The following is a 10,656-nucleotide window of genomic DNA, read 5'->3' as shown; positions in this document are numbered from 1 at the left end:
GGATTGGCCTGTTTTCTAGGGGCAATTCAAAAAAGGAGAAATACTTGAAATAGAGGTTCTGAAACTTGCTGGCACTTCGTGTGTTTTCACCACAGCGGGGAGACTCTGAACTAACACCAAAAACATGAAAAAGATGATTTTGATTCTCTATCCCCTTTAAAAAAAAAAAAAAACTTTTTCCATGTGATCATTACGGGGTGTTGTGAGTAGAATTTTGAGGTGAAAAAATTATTTACTCCATTTTGGAATAAGGCTGTAACATAACAAAATGTGGAAAAAGTGAAGTGCTGTGAATACTTTCCAGATGCACTGTACATGCCGTCCATTTACCAGCCAAACTGAAAGTACACCAGGTGAAATGCTAAATTTTCCATCAAATACATGTTGTTTGTCCTGTTTTTAGTTGTCAGGATCCAGTCACATCAGGTGTTTGCTCATTTCCAATGCTAAGCCTTTATCCTGTACTACACTGAGAAAATGCTCAGCTTAACTGCCTGAGACAAACAAGCGCATTTGTGATGGGCCTCGTGTTGTTCTACACAGAAGACTGTCCTCAATAATCTTCCTCTCAGAGTTTGAAAACTGTTTACAGAGGAGATTTATTTCCCTGATTCTCTGTGTGGAATGAAGCATCTGCCTGTGCCAGGTCAGGTAAAGAGGCTTCAGACGGTAGCGCGCGCGCGCGCTGAATATCTGCTACATTCAAATACAAAGGAGGAAAATCTATTAATAGTCTGTCGAGTGTCCTCTGGATGCTGTTGGATGTGTGGAATGCTCCTTTCAACAAGATGAAGTGGGAGGAAAATGTCCATTTATGAACACGTCCCTCCTACCTTCTTGTCAAGCGTGGAGGTAAAAATACCCCAGAAGGAAAGTTCGATCAACAGCGGACACCGCAGTGTTTTCATCTCCTCCACTGTGACTACAAATAAAATAAAAGGGCTGTACGAGTGCAGCTTTCCACTGGATGTGTCTTTGCGTTTTATCTCTGAGCTCCAAAGTGAATTACAGCCGCCCTGAGCAGTGTTCGGCAGGCCTTGAGAGATTCCCAGACAGAAACGATAGAGGTCAACTTGCGAGAGCAATGCCACAAGCACGACTTGAAATTTCAGCGCAGTTGCCTCTCCAGCAGCCTCCCCATCTCAGATCCTTTTTCTCTCTCTCGCTCTCTCGTTTCATGTTTCCTCTCCTGCACCCATCCCAGCTTTCTCTTATTCCATTTCTTTTAACGGTACTTTTATCTACAGTTTCCTTCTGTTCTCCCCTTCATCTTTCTCCAGAGGAGTCTGTGGTGTCGCATATGGTTGGTGCTAAACATATCAAAGCACCCCCCGCCCCCCCATCGCCTCATTCCCTGCGTACACACACACACACACATAAAGCAAACAAAACTCCAGAAAGAGGTGATAAGCATCAGTTTCATAAAACACAACTGTACATACAGAGGGTTTTCAATCATGTGACCGATTTGCTGCAGGACAGGTGCCATCTCCATTCTGGATTACAAGGAGCCTGGCGCGTGATAGAAAAATAAAGAGAATGTCCGGTTATTACGATGCTTTAAATCCTCGAGATAAAGCTATTTATCGTAATAGATGTGTAGCAGTTGGTTCAGTGGATCCGTATCTTATACCAGGTAGTGAATTTAGTGGTGATGTAACGAACTGGCTGACAGTGTCACACTGCGATATTGTGAACTAGGAAGCTGCCAGGTCACAGCGGAGCTCTGAAAGCGGAGGTCGTCTTGAAGTCCTGAGCAATTTCTCTCACCAGGCGCTGGAAGGGCAGCTTGCACCACGGTGCCGTGAGGCTTTTCACATCGACGTTAAACCTTCTGCAATTGTTTGCCAAATGCACATAGCGTAACACAGCGGCCACCATGTCGTAATCCAGAATGGCTGCGGGACACAAAATGACGTGACCGATACGTCACATGAAAACCCTCTCGGAGCTAATTGGACATAAGAGTTCCCATCTGACACGCTAATGGGGCTTTCACACCGGAAGCACCGGAGTCTTCTTCACAGACTAAGGTTAATTATGGAGTTCCACAAGGTTCTGTGCTAGGACCAATTTTATTCACTTTATACATGCTTCCCTTAGGCAGTATTATTAGAAAGCATTGCTTAAATTTTCATTGTTACGCAGATGATACCCAGCTTTATCTATCCATGAAGCCAGAGGACACACACCAATTAGTTAAACTGTAGGAATGTCTTACAGACATAAAGACATGGATGACCTCTAATTTCCTGCTTTTAAATTCAGATAAAACTGAAGTTATTGTACTTGGCCCCACAAATCTTAGAAACATGGTGTCTAACCAGATCCTTACTCTGGATGGCATTACCCTGACCTCTAGTAGTACTGTGAGAAATCGTGGAGTCATTTTTGATCAGGATATGTCATTCAATGTGCATATTAAGCAAATATGTAGGACTGCTTTTTTGCATTTGCGCAATATCTAAAATTAGAAAGGTCTTGTCTCAGAGTGATGCTGAAAAACTAATTCATGCATTTATTTCCTCTAGGCTGGACTATTGTAATTCATTATTATCAGGTTGTCCTAAAAGTTCCCTGAAAAGCCTTCAGTTAATTCAAAATGCTGCAGCTAGAGTACTGACAGGGACTAGAAGGAGAGAGCATATTTCATCCATATTGGCCTCTCTTCATTGGCTTGCTGTTAATTCTAGAATAGAATTTAAAATTCTTCTTCTTACTTATAAGGTTTTGAATAATCAGGTCCCATCTTATCTTAGGGACCTCATAGTACTGATCCGAATTGGGAGCTGGTTCCACAGGAGAGGAGCCTGAAAGCTGAAGGCTCTGCATCCCATTCTACTCTTACAAACCCTAGGAACTACAAGTAAGCCTGCAGTCTGAGAGCGAAGCGCTCTATTGGGGTGATATGGTAGGGAGACAGACACCCTCTCTACTTTTAAGATTAGGCTTAAAACTTTCCTTTTTGCTAAAGCTTATAGTTAGGGCTGGATCAGGTGACCCTGAACCATCCCTTAGTTATGCTGCTATATTTAATCATTAGTGATTGATCTCTGCTCTCTTCCACAGCATGTCTTTTCCCTGATTCTCTCCCCTCAGCCCCAGCCAGTCCCAGCAGAAGACTGCCCCTCCCTGAGCCTGGTTCTGCTGGAGGTTTCTTCCTGTTAAAAGGGAGTTTTTCCTTCCCACTGTCGCACTGTTGCTTGCTCACAGGGGGTCGTTTTGACCATTTGGGTTTTTCTGTAATTATTGTATGGCTTTTGCCTTGCAATATAAAGCACCTTGGGGCAACTGTTTGTTGTGATTTGGCACTATATAAATAAAATTGATTTGATTTGATGTCTGTCCTGCACACAGCTGCTCTGAGTTTCATACAAAATGAAAGCCATGACTAGAACTCCGTGAATGTTATTGACCTGCTTCTGGCTGCGGCACGTTACAATTTTGTTCTAAACAGTTTATATATATATATATATATATATATATATATATATATATATATATATATATATATATGTGTGTGTGTGTGTGTGATTCACAAAACTTTCTACATTTCATTTATTAATTCATTTGAATTGGACAATGCATATTAATGAACAGAAAACAAATACTGTAAAAATATGCCAGATTTAGCTCAAGGCTATTTTCCATCTGCAGTCCCATGGGACAAAATGACTGGACAGTCCCAGATTATGTGTATGATCCCCTATTTTGCCACATTGTCTCCAGCATAAAGCTGCAGAGGAATCCTTTACAGAATCTGAAATAACCAAAGGGTTATAACAATATTGGATTTTGAGTTTCCAGGCAAATTCTTTCTACTGCTGAATATTGATTTCCTTCTGACTGCTGTTACAGAGTTTATCCCACAGTTCGTCTTCTGTTATTATATTAGATTCTAATTCCTATTTTTCCTTGACACTGTATGTATTCTGAAATAGATCTGTTGAAAGTCTTTTATAGTGATGGGACATACATTTGCTTACCGGAAGACGTTTTTCTAAAATTGTAATAAAATATACCATTTGGAATTTTGCCAGTTCTCTCTTTTTTTATGATTTGTAATGCGTGCCTAGTTTGCAAATATCTAAAGAAATCATCTGAAGGAAGGTCAAATTGTTCTCGAAGTTGTGTGAAAGACTTTAATTGTGCTTCTTCAAATATTTAATTAAAGATAATGAGGCCTTTTAGCTGCTCAGCTCCTAAAGCTATGATCCCACATTGAAGGTCTACTTTGCCTACTTATCTACTTTGCCCACTATAGGCATACCTCGCGAGATTTATCCAGTATCCTTTACCATTTTTTTAACTTCTGTCCAAACATTTATAGTATGTTTTATCCATTCATTTCCAGTCTTCATTTTGTTGACATGTTTTAGGTCCATAAAGAGTAGGGCAGATAATTGGGCACCTTTAGCTTCAACCTGTTCTATGTGAATCCATTTTGCATCCTCATTTCTATTAATCCAAGTCACAAATGCTGCTAGTTAAGCTGCCCAATAATAATAAAAAAATCAAATTTGGGTAAGGCCAAACGTCCTTCATTTTTAGCCAAATAAAGTGTTTCAAGGTTAATTCTGGGTCTCTTGTGTTGCCATATAAATTGATAGATAAATTTATTTAGCATGTTAAAAATGGGAAATGGAACTCTTACAGACAGTGAATAGAATTAAAACAGGAGACAAGGAAGCAGATTCATCCTTACTGTTTCAAATTTGGCAAACTGAGATAAGGGGAAAACTTTCCAGTGAATTAGATCACTCCTTGTTTGTTTACAATATTGCCATAATTGGACGCAGTCAGGAGGAAAAGAGGCCTGGTCAGCAATGTCGGCGCGCAGACAGACTGCCTCGTCCACACCTGTCAGATCACATCCAGAGTGTATGCAGACGACACAGACTGCTGTCAGATGGCCATAAAAGGAGCTGCAGACTGCCCGATCTCCAAATGTGTGGATGGGAAACACAGACCGGAGTGCTGTGTTCCTCACGCGCATGTGTCCCACGCATGTGCGCGCCGGCGCGGAAATTATCACTCAGCCGTGTGTGTGTGTAACACTGCATGGGCCACTAAGCACGCACGCGGGGCACACTGGACAGCATCACTCAAAAGTTTTCTGGCAGAAGAGCCATGCAGTCCCTCAGGCGGAGCGCCTTTCCAGGGAACTTTCTTTTTTGTTTGCCCACATCAGGAGCACAACAAAACTCTAAACACCGTGATGGTTGGAAAATCACATGGAATAAATTTTTTCTTTGGGGTGAGATGATTCTAACCGCAGGCTGCTGTCCCGGCTTCATGTCCAGGTGCGTGCTGTGACACTCCTGGACTGCTGTTGGAGGTGAGATTCATGTTTATTAATGGTGTAACAGCCTGGCACAAGTTCCATGTCATATCTCCTACAGAGTTAGAAGGTAATCATTTATAACAGCGTGTGGTCCATTCAGTTCTGAGCCTGATGCGTGCAATGATGCGTTATTGCGCAGCACGGAGAGGTGCAGCTGCCTGTGTTATGATGGAGACAATATTCACATGGGAAGAAATGGACAAATATCTGTACTGTAAGGTCTATTGTGGATATAACAGCCTGTTCAGATTTGTGGTAACGTGCTCAGTAGCGCACAGACCTTTCAGTTTGATAGCCACTGTTTACATTCACTGTACGTAATAATTCATAATTATTATCATGATGAAGCGTGCCACATATATTTCAACAGTTTCTTTGCGCTCGGGGTGAACGTTATTATATGTGGCAGTGCAGGTCATACCGGCAGGCATACTGTGCCAGATCTATCTTGAAGTTCCCTCAAATGCGCTCAAATCGTTTCGGATTCTATTTTGCCGCCTTCAGAATACGAGGTGTATTAGAAAAGAAACCAACCTTTTTATTTTTTTTTTAAACTATATGGATTTGAATCACATGCGATTACATCAGACAAGCTTGAACCCTCGTGCGCATGCGTGAGTTTTTTCATGCCTGTCGGTTGCGTCATTCGCCTGTGGGCAGGCTTTGAGTGAGCACTGGTCCACCCCCCTCGTCGGAATTCCTTTGTCTGACTTCTTCCTGAGAGACTGGTGCTTTGCTTGATCAAAATTTTTTCAGAAACTGTGAGACACATCCAAGTGGACACCATTCGAGAAATTCAGACGGCTGATGAGAGATTATGGAGTGTTACTGTCGCTTTAAGGACTGCCCATGGAGCCGGACGGCGCGCCGCGCCCCGAGACGCCGTCGTCAGCCTGTTTCAAGCTGAAAACTTCCAAATTTAAGCCTCTGTTGACCCAGGACGTCGTGAGAAGTTTCAGAACAGCTCGGGATCAGCAGTTTATCCGGACATTCCACTGTTAAAGGAGATTTTGTAATGAAAGACATGCGGACGGATTTGCGCCTCGGCACCCAGCCGCTCATGGTGCGGCGCCACAGCAAAACACCTCTGTGTTGATAACCATTCGTACGATTCAGGCGGTTTTCGATGGCTTTCAGTCGAGTGAGTATCCGAGAAATTGTTTAACAGCTGGGCATGTTCAAACTTGTCCTGTAATGCTTCCAACGGAGGTGTTTTGCTGTGGCGCCGCGTGATGAGCGGCTGGGTGCCGACGCGCGAATCCGTCCGCACGTCTTTCATTACAAAATCTCCTTTAACAGTGGAATGTCCGGATAAACTGCTGATCCCGAGCTCTTCTGAAACTTCTCTGTTCTCTCACGATGTCCTGGGTCAACAGAGGCTTAAATTTGGAAGTTTTCAGCTCGAAACAGGCTGATGACGGCGGCTCGGGGCGCGGCGCGCCGTCTGGCTCCTTGGGCAATCCTTAAAGCGACAGTAACAGTCCATAATCTCTCATCAGCCGTTAAAATTTTCACCGAAAACCGTCTGAATTTCTCGAATGGTGTCCACTTGGATGTGCCTTACAGTTTCAGAAAAAATTTTGATCAAGCAAAGCGCCAGTCTCTCAGGAAGAAGTCAGACAAAGGAATTCTGATGAGGGGGGTGGACCAGTGCTCACTCAAAGCCTGCCCACAGGCGAATGACGCAACCGACAGGCGTGAAAAAACTCACGCATGCGCACGAGGGTTCAAGCTTGTCTGATGCAATCACACGTGATTCAAATCCTTATAGTTTTTGAAAAAATAAAAAGGTTGGTTTCTTTTCTAATAGACCTCGTATGTAAACTGCAGTTAGATGGTCCTCAGATTGCACATGGACTGCCGTCGGATAGGTGTCACCTTCTAGACGGTTCCCGGAGAGTTTTGAACATGTGCATCACACTCGGGGCTGCCGGGCGATTTTGACCGACTGTGTTGACTTCTGCAGATGGCTGTCAGAAGGTTTTGGAACTGAAATCTGACACTTTTTGGATGTGCGCCGATTCATAATTCTGACGCCATTCTGCGTGATTCCGGCTACTAAATTTTTCACCAAAGCCCATCTAAATTAATGTTTTTTCTAAAAATTGCTAATCTACCTGATCGAATGCTTTCTCAGCATCGAAACTGAGTAGTATTGATGTTTGTACATCCTTTGCCATAAGTGACTGCAGGATCAATGCTCTCTTTATATTATTTGTCCCCTGGTAACCTGAAATGAACCCCATCTGATCCTTTTTTAGTACTTTCTTAATATATTTTTGTACTCTAATTGTTAAAATAGATGTTTATATTTAAAGTTCACACACAAGAGGCTAATAGGGTGATAACTAGAACACTGCAGTGGATCTTGTCCTTCCTTATGCAAGACTGTGATGATAGCCTCTGACCATGATTCTTGAGGGTTCCCTGAGTTTTAACCATAATTATACAATGTTTCTGTGTAGGCTCTCAGTTGTCCAGGTGGTTTCCATAGTAGAGAAGCTTGAATCTTCGACTGGACTGGGTTGCTTGACGTGAGGACGTTTTGCTTCAAAACACAGAAGCTTCCTCAGCTAAAATTCTTGCTCTGGTAGTTTGACTTCTGTCTTGACTCTTGTAGAGAAGAATAAACAGAAGCCACAAAAGGTGGAGTTTTAAACCTAACCAGACCCCTTCTACTGAGAGGCAGACTGCTATAGGGTAGTGACTAAACAATAGCTCTAATTAGCACTTATTATGCTCTAGTTAGCACCCTCCTAATGACAGGGCAGCTGTCCCTCCTAATGATGGGATGGATGCCTCTCCTACCGGCTCCCTTGACGACTCTGCTGATGACGTGAATGACTCATTACCATGAACAAAAGACTGAAACTGCTTTGACCTGAGTACCCCATTGTAAACAGGGGACAAAGCGTGTCTCAGACCCCCTCCGTGGTTAAGGCTCGGTTTCAACAGTTTCACATACCATGCCTCCTTGACCCCTCTCTCAAACCATTTCTCCTCTCTGACTAAGATTTTAACTTCCTTGTCCTCAAACGTGTGGTTAGTGTCTTTAAGGTGGAGATGAACTGCAGACTGAGGTCCACTGGTGCCCTCTCTGCGGTGCTGGTATAGCCTTTTGTGTAAAGGTTGCTTAGTCTCACCTATGTAGTGTTCGTTACAGTTTTCCTGACATCTGATAGAATACACTACATTGCTCTGTTTGTAACTTTGGATCCTGTCCTTAGAGTCAAGATAGAAGTCAGACTACCAGAGCAAGAATTTTAGCTGAGGAAGCTTCTGCGATTTGAAGCGATACGTCCTCGCGTCAAGCAATCCAGTCCAGTCGAAGATTCAAGCTTCTCTACCATAATTATACAGTTTGCATAAACCTGTCTATTCTGGGTGACTTATTTTTTCTTGAACAATTGTTCTGTTCACTTCTTTTTCTGTAATTGGTTTTACTAATGTAGATGCTTCATCAGTCAACAGTTTGTCTAATTTAAGGTTTTAAAAGAAAAAATAATGTATTTTATCTTCTTTTGATTCCTGGAGTTGACTCATATACGAGGTCTATTAGAAAAGTATCTGACCTTATTATTTTTTTCAAAAACCATATGGATTTGAATCACGTGTGATTACATCAGACATGCTTGAACCCTCATGGGCATGCGAGAGTTTTTTCACGCCTGTCGGTTACGTCATTCGCCTGTGGGAAGTCTTTGAGTGAGGAGTGACCCACCCTCTCATCGATTTTTTCATTGTTTAGGAATGGCTCAGAGACTGCTGCTTTGTTTGATAAAATTTTTTTTCAAAACTGTAAGGCACAACTGAGTGGACACCATTCAATAAATTCAGCTGGTTTTCGTTGAAAATTTTAACGGCTGATGAGAGATTTTGGTCTGGTAGTGTCGCTTTAAGGACGACCCACGGTGCCTGACGGCGATCTGCGCTCTGAGGCGGCGTCATCTCGCTGTTTCAAGTTGAAAACTTCCACATTTCAGGCTCTGTTCACCCAGTAAGTCATCAGAGAACAGAGAACTTTCAGAAGAAGTCGGCATGAGGAGTTTATGCAGACATTCCACTGTTAAAGGTCATTTTGTAATGAAAGAACGTGCGGGCAGAGTCGCATGTCGGGCCGCACCCGACCGCGGGGGGTCGCGACAGGAAAACCACCTCCATTGGAAACCTTAACGGACAAGTTGGAACATGCCCAACTGTTAAACAACTTCTCAGTTACTCACTTGTTGAAAGCCATCAAAAGCCGCCTGAATTTTACAAATGGTTTTCAACACGGAGGTGTTTTTCCTGTCGCGGCGCACACAGATTTGCATCGTCGTCACGGAAACGACTCGGCGCGCGCGCACGTTCTTTCATTACAAAATGACCTTTAACAGTGGAATGTCCGCATAAACTCCTCATGCCGGCCTCTTCTGAATCTTCTCTGTTCTCTCACGACATCCTGGGTCAACAGAGCCTTAAATTAGGATGATTTCAGCTCGAAACAGCCAGACGACGTCGCCTGAGAGCGCTGCGCGACGTCCCGCTCCGTGGGAAGTCCTTAAAGCGACAGAAACACCCCATAATCTCTCATCAGCCGTTAAACTTTTCACCGAAAACCAGCTGAATTTCTCGAATAGTGTCCACTCAGATATCCCTCACAGGTCCTGAGAAAAGTTTGATAAAGCAACGCGCGCCGTCTCAAGCAGCGTCTCAAACAAAGGAATTCAGCCGAGAGGGCTGGACCAGTGCTCACTCAAAGCCTGCCCACAGGGAAATGACGTCACCGACACGAAAAAAACTCACACATGCGCACGAGGGTTCAAGCATGTCTGGTGTAATCGCATGTGATTCAAATCCATATAGATTTTTTTTTTTATAAAACTGCCAGTTTTATAAGATACCTCGTATTTGTTCATAATATTTAGCAAAGGTATCTGATATTGTTTTTGAGCAAGTTTCACATAATGAGAATGAAGTTGTTTAATTTTTGGAACTATATGGTTGACTTGTGCCTTTTGTAATTGAAATGATAATAATCTCCTATCTTTATTTCCTAATTTGTAGTATTTCCTATCAATGAACCTAAGGGCACCATCTACCTTGTATGTCAATAGCTCATCTAATTTGGTTCTATTTTCTTCAAGTTTATCAAGTACTTCAAGTGTTCATTTTCTAATCTTCTGATTTCAGTTTCTAATTCTAATTGTTTTTTGTTTTTTTAAGTCTGGATAACTTTGATCCTGTATTATTATTTTTTCCCCTTATCGTGGCTTTTCCTGCATCCCACAAAACATTGTCATTCAAAGCAAAATATTCAAGTATATAGATTC

The 10,656-nt window shown here is 42.6% G+C and overlaps 1 long non-coding RNA gene across 1 annotated transcript; it reads left to right on the top strand.

Annotated features, from left to right (window-relative positions):
- The first annotated feature begins 4,276 nt into the window (after positions 1 to 4,276).
- Positions 4,277 to 10,070, top strand: LOC117513374. Its single transcript, XR_004561594.1, has 3 exons — positions 4,277 to 4,379; positions 8,425 to 8,432; positions 10,060 to 10,070. It is a non-coding gene; the product is annotated as an uncharacterized LOC117513374 (long non-coding RNA).
- The last annotated feature ends 586 nt before the right edge of the window (positions 10,071 to 10,656 follow it).

This window comes from Thalassophryne amazonica, chromosome 7 (assembly GCF_902500255.1).
Source record: "Thalassophryne amazonica chromosome 7, fThaAma1.1, whole genome shotgun sequence".
In the NCBI taxonomy this organism is placed as follows: domain Eukaryota; kingdom Metazoa; phylum Chordata; class Actinopteri; order Batrachoidiformes; family Batrachoididae; genus Thalassophryne; species Thalassophryne amazonica.
This window is presented reverse-complemented; position numbering and strand designations above follow the sequence as displayed.